The following is a 6,763-nucleotide window of genomic DNA, read 5'->3' as shown; positions in this document are numbered from 1 at the left end:
GGTGCGTCATCATTCATGAACCTTATTTGTATTCGTTGCTGCAGTGGCACAGCCTCCAGCAAGGTAGGCAATGCATTAATGACAAAGTCCGCATAATGCGCCCCAGTGAATCTTTGTGGTAACACCTACGGCTCTATTAATCTATTGTCAAGTACGCCTGCCCATGGTGGTTGATTGAGAATCGGTGTTGATGCCCTCTCTCCTGAATTTCTTGGATGTTTACAACACCATCTCTTGTGAACCCTGCCACATAAGTAGATCTGCAGCACACTTCTGCAACAGCCATTGACAGAACTGCCGTCTCCCATGATGAGCCTGTACCCTTAGGGCCTGAACGCGGTGTAGCTGGTATTGGTAAAGCCATTGTATTCGTTGCTGCAGTGGCACAGCCTCCAGCAAGGTAGGCAATGCATTAATGACAAAGTCCGCATAATGCGCCCCAGTGAATCTTTGTGGTAACACCTACGGCTCTATTAATCTATTGTCAAGTACGCCTGCCCATGGTGGTTGATTGAGAATCGGTGTTGATGCCCTCTCTCCTGAATTTCTTGGATGTTTACAACACCATCTCTTGTGAACCCTGCCACATAAGTAGATCTGCAGCACACTTCTGCAACAGCCATTGACAGAACTGCCGTCTCCCATGATGAGCCTGTACCCTTAGGGCCTGAACGCGGTGTAGCTGGTATTGGTAAAGCCATTGTTTATGAAGTACCCCCCAGATAAGAGGAGAGACACGCCTTCTGCTGCTGCAAATCGCCGCACATTGGTCTCAATGGTTTCTTCCATCGAACGTAGCAGACGCTTCTCTATGTCAGGCGCGCGGACTGTCAGTCTTCCGAAGGGCAAGGCTACCTGTGCTCCTCAGAAGCTGGAAAAACCTGCCGAACAGCTTATCAGAGGGCACTCTGCTCTGTGGATATTTTTCAGCGTAAAGGGCACGGGCCCCCAGGCAACGTCCATTTGCTAAACCGTAGCAGAATATCATTTACGCCATTTCAAATGTCAAGTAGTAGACTTCCATTACTAACGATTGGTGGAAGAGAAAAGATGTTAATGTACTACACCAGGGGTTCCCATCAAAATTTTCTCGAGGACCCCCTCATCGAGCATGATTGGTACCTTGTCATATCACAGTATCAATACCTAAAAACGCCAAATTAAGAGTCTTTTTATACGTTTTATATTTTTCGTAGTTAGGAAAAACATTGACATATTCATAATTGAAAAAATATGGAGATTAAAACTTTTTCAATTTAGCCATAATTGTGATTGTTAAATTTTTGGTTGTTGTTCAAAATCTTTGTCTTCAAATCTGGGTGTTTAGTATAACAATCTCCTTAAAAAAAAATGAGAATGAACTGAAAATGACAGAAAAAATTAAAATTGAGTGTATTGGTCTTTCAAGTGTACTACACTTGAGATTGCATTGAGTAGACATGTGTAAAAAATAAGCCATACAACAGAACTATTTGCCTCTGTCTAATTCTAGTTTTTGCGATAGAGTGTGCTAGTGTCAGTTGGATCTAGGAAGACGCTAGACGCAGAAGTTAGCGTTCGCTAAAGCTCTGCTCCAAAACAAAAAATCTGTTATCATACGAAATTTATTTACTATATTTTTTATTCTAATAGCATCTTGCGGACCCCTGTGGCATAGCTCGCGGACCCCTCTGGGTCCGCGGATCACCTGTTGGGAACCAATGTACTACACCATTTGTGCGTACAAACAGCGCAATAACAGTAAACACGTAAGTGAATCCGAGTTTGGAAGAAGGTAAAACACCATGATACGTACCCAGGGTTGACAGTTCTGTACGTGAGGCACACAAACAGGACGAAAATTAAAGTAGCCTACAACGCGACTCGAACCACACAACTGGTTGTAGACCACCTAATGGTATGTAGAGTTCTGTGAGTAAGACATCATAAAACCCTGCCGACACATTTGACGGAGCACCAATGGGACGACTGTGCAAATATACGCAACAAAGTGTCACACGGTCCGTCCTATAACTCCGCCCGAACAGGCCTTGGAAGGCCCAGCAGTACCGACTGACCGCCGTGTCATCCTCAGCACACGGGCGTCACTGTATGCGTATATGGAAGGGCATGTGGTCAGCACACCGCTCTCCCGGCCGTATGTCAGTTTATGAGACCGGAGCCGCTACTTCTCAGTCAAGTAGCTCCTCAGTTTCCCTCACAAGGGCTGAGGGCACCCCGCTTGCCAACAGCGCTCGGCAGACCGGATGGTCGCCCATCCAATTTCTAGCCCAGCCCGACAGCGTTTAACTTCGGTGATCTGACGGGAACCAGTGTTACCACTGCGGCAAGGCCGTTGGCGTCCTTCCTATAAACACGTGTTTATCTCGGAAAGTATACGTTTCCGAACCGATGTTTATTAGACTTATTTTTCTTGTTTTGATAAGTATTACCATCTCTCAATGTATTAGATACTTTTTAACACTGTATACATACAGACATGTCGTGAAATAACTGCCGCGCCTTGCCACGGCTAGTGTGGCTCCCACCGTTGGAGGTTCGAATCCTCCCTCGGGCTTGGGTTTGTGTGTTGTCCTTAGCGTAAGTTAGTTTCAGTTAGATTAAGTAGTGTGTAAGCCTAGGACCGATGACATCAGCACTTTGGTCCCATAGGAACTTACCACTACCGTGAAATTACTAGCTTGCTTACTCACCATCACTCATCATTACAAAAGTACTGATATGTGAGCGGAGCAGCTGGTAGCAGCTACTATGCTATTAAATCTAATATACTGTCATACTCTTCACTACTTCAATGTCTTAAGTTGAACTACTCTAATTATTTACAACCACAATATGTAAATCTAGTAATTTTTTTTACTCTGACAATGTTATATGAAATTTCACGGTAACAACGGGGAACAAGCATACACAAAGATTTGGTAATTATTATTTACATCTGGTACAATACATCTGAAGATTTTTAAATGTTGAAAAATGGCCATGCGCTTTGTAAAATGATTTTTCACAAAGTACGAAACGAACTACTCTCCTGGAAATGGAAAAAAGAACACATTGACACCGGTGTGTCAGACCCACCATACTTGCTCCGGACACTGCGAGAGGGCTGTACAAGCAATGATCACACGCACGGCACAGCGGACACACCAGGAACCGCGGTGTTGGCCGTCGAATGGCGCTAGCTGCGCAGCATTTCTGCACCGCCGCCGTCAGTGTCAGCCAGTTTGCCGTGGCATACGGAGCTCCATCGCAGTCTTTAACACTGGTAGCATGCCGCGACAGCGTGGACGTGAACCGTATGTGCAGTTGACGGACTTTGAGCGAGGGTGTATAGTGGGCATGCGGGAGGCCGGGTGGACGTACCGCCGAATTGCTCAACACGTGGGGCGTGAGGTCTCCACAGTACATCGATGTTGTCGCCAGTGGTCGGCGGAAGGTGCACGTGCCCGTCGACCTGGGACCGGACCGCAGCGACGCACGGATGCACGCCAAGACCGTAGGATCCTACGCAGTGCCGTAGGGGACCGCACCGCCACTGTCCAGCAAATTAGGGACACTGTTGCTCCTGGTGTATCGGCGAGGACCATTCGCAACCGTCTCCATGAAGCTGGGCTATGGTCCCGCACACCGTTAGGCCGTCTTCCGCTCACGCCCCAACATCGTGCAGCCCGCCTCCAGTGGTGTCGCGACAGGCGTGAATGGAGGGACGAATGGAGACGTGTCGTCTTCAGCGATGAGAGTCGCTTCTGCCTTGGTGCCAATGATGGTCGTATGCGTGTTTGGCGCCGTGCAGGTTAGCGCCACAATCAGGACTGCATACGACCGAGGCACACAGGGCCAACACCGGCATCATGGTGTGGGGAGCGATCTCCTACACTGGCCGTACACCTCTGGTGATCGTCGAGGGGACACTGAATAGTGCGCGGTACATCCAAACCGTCATCGAACCCATCGTTCTACCATTCCTAGACCAGCAAGGGAACTTGCTGTTCCAACAGGACAATGCACGTCCGCATGTATCCCGTGCCACCCAACGTGCTCTAGCAGGTGTAAGTCAACTATCCTGGCCAGCAAGATCTCCGGATCTGTCCCCCATTGAGCATGTTTGGGACTGGATGAAGCGTCGTCTCACGCGGTTTGCACGTCCAGCACGAACGCTGGTCCAACTGAGGCGCCAGGTGGAAATGGCATGGCAAGCCGTTCCACAGGACTACATCCAGCATCTGTACGATCGTCTCCATGGGAGAATAGCAGCCTGCATTGCTGCGAAAGGTGGATATACACTGTACAAGTGCCGACATTGTGCATGCTCTGTTGCCTGTGTCTATGTGCCTGTGGTTCTATCAGTGTGATCATGTGATGTATCTGACCCCAGGAATGTGTCAACAAAGTTTCCCCTTCCTGGGACAATGAATTCACGGTTTTCTTATTTCAATTTCCAGGAGTGTAGATCAGAAAAAAATTGATACGCCTTTATGTCATACTCGAAATCACATAAAGCAAATGAGGGGCCGATTAAGAATTTAAAATCCGATGTTTAGCTTGGAATCTGAAAATTTTAAAGCGTACTAGAGGATATTTGCTGTACACGAGTTTCAGCGTCATTCACAGGCGTCAAATGTTTCTCTAATCTATTTCTTACTTTTAGACATATAATTTCACCAAAGATTCGACTGGTTTCTTTTTAATTTTATTAATTTTAAAGCTTTGTTCAGAGAGTTGTAACATCACTACCAAAATTAAACTTTCTCCTCGTCCAGAGACTCATTTTCAGTTATCTAAAGGGGCTGACATGTAGACAATTTTATGCAATACTGCAGGGATTTCATTACTCAGTTATTTGTATTCGAATTTCACTTCTTTCTGTCTTCTTGACCTTCTTCCTGGGGTGGCATCGAAACGAAATGCACGCGCCATGGCTTTGTATGACTATTGTACAGAAGTCTGATTAGAATCGTCATATTGTTATGTTGTGAGCTAAGGCACTGATGTAAAACAGTCTCTTGTTAGCGTATTATATCCAGAGGAACATGATTAAAAAAATAAGGCAAAAAATATTTCATGTGTAACTGATTTGTAACTATTTAATACCTGAAAGCACTCACCATTTTTGTGTGTCATTGAATGTTTAAGATTCATCCCTTTGTATATGTTGTGGCTGTCCACATCTAACTACAGAGGTGGAATGTAGATATCTACAAAGGTATACTGTCGAAAAACATGCATCTCTACGAAGTCAACTTTTATTGTTATAATCCGAGAGGGCCTTGTATTTCATCTCCGGTGAAGTTAGTACTTGTTATTAGAATTCAATCATTTAAATTATTCATTCTTTGCAAGCAACTTATCATTAACGTAGCGTAGCATCTTTACTATATAAAACTGCATTACTAAAATTTTTATTATTTTCTTAATTATTCTGGTTACTTTCCAGTAAGTAGTCTTCTGTGTAACGAGCCTTCACGCTGGTCATTTCCCATTCGCCATTTGTCCCTTTCCCACTCTTGATTTAGCTATGAAAATTCGGCAAAATTTTCCCTCAGTTCACTAATTACGTTTACCTTAATTACGTCGAAAACTTTCAAGAAATTTATTACATAATTAATTTTTTGGACAAAAATCCATTGTGTGATTTCCAGGAAGTCTTGTTTCGCTCCGCTCCAACATTTCACCAATAACTTCCTGCATTTTGCATTAACGGTAAATAAATATATTGTTCTGTATCATCTGTTATCATGCGGAAACTTTTATAAAATCTGTTTTTCATTGGCTTTCTGCCGGAAACAACACAACCTTTACAATTGCTTGTCATGGTTTGTAAAGACACTTTTTTTTTATTTTAAGCACGCAGCTACACAGGGAAATTTTTTGCTTGGTACTTATTATTCGCCAAAACAGGGCCAACGCATGGACTTCCATAGGGACTGATTTACCTCAAACGGCGAAGCTTGCAGTGCGTGACGATACACACATGTTTAGTTCCATCCTTGTTTTCTAGGAGCCGTTGGTGTCGTCCGCTAATGGGATAGGAAGACTGTGCCCTCCCCTGACTGCAGAGCGTTTTCATTCTCTTTTTGTCTGTGCGTGGCTAAAGAAAACTGCGACATCCTTCCTTTTTTACTTGGACTGTCGTAAAGGCTTTGCGCTACTGCTAGTGATTGTTAAAACTTTCTGAATCGCTCTTGAGAGCGATACAGATCGCATACACACTAGTTACGAGCGCTTAATCGTCCTCAGTTTATTCTGGCGCGTTTTGTGTGAAAGTCGTTGTCTTAGAATTTGCGTCCCTGTCCCCTGTACCTGCATTTACGCAAGGCTTATACGAGGGCTGTTCACTAACTAATGCAAAACCATTTTTTATCGGCCAATTTCGGTTGAAAAAAAGTGCAGAATTTGGTATGTAGCCTTCAAAATGGAGTCTGTAACGGAGGTACGTTCCAAATAAAGAGTTGTCATTGAGTTTCTTTTGGCGGAAACCAGAGCACCGCTGATATTCATAGACGCTTGCAGAGTGTCTACGGAGAGGAAGTTGGCCGGCCGCGGTGGTCTCGCGGTTAAGGCGCTCAGTCCGGAACCGCGTGACTGCTACGGTCGCAGGTTCGAATCCTGCCTCGGGCGTGGATGTGTGTGATGTCCTTAGGTTAGTTAGGTTTAAGTAGTAAGCTCTAGGGGACTGATGACCACAGATGTTAAGTCCCATAGTGCTCAGAGCCATTTGAACCATTTTTTTGTCTACGGAGACCTGGCAGTGAACAATAGCACA

General features: G+C 45.0%; 1 pseudogene; it reads right to left on the bottom strand.

Annotated features, from left to right (window-relative positions):
• Positions 1-2,222: 2,222 nt before the first annotated feature.
• LOC126356511 (5S ribosomal RNA) lies at positions 2,223-2,340 on the bottom strand (annotated as a pseudogene).
• Between the last annotated feature and the right edge of the window lie 4,423 nt (positions 2,341-6,763).

The sequence above is a fragment of the Schistocerca gregaria genome, chromosome 3 (genome assembly GCF_023897955.1).
Source record: "Schistocerca gregaria isolate iqSchGreg1 chromosome 3, iqSchGreg1.2, whole genome shotgun sequence".
In the NCBI taxonomy this organism is placed as follows: Eukaryota; Metazoa; Arthropoda; class Insecta; order Orthoptera; family Acrididae; genus Schistocerca; species Schistocerca gregaria.
The sequence above is the reverse complement of the archived record's forward strand: the minus strand, read 5'-3'. Positions and strand labels throughout refer to the sequence as shown.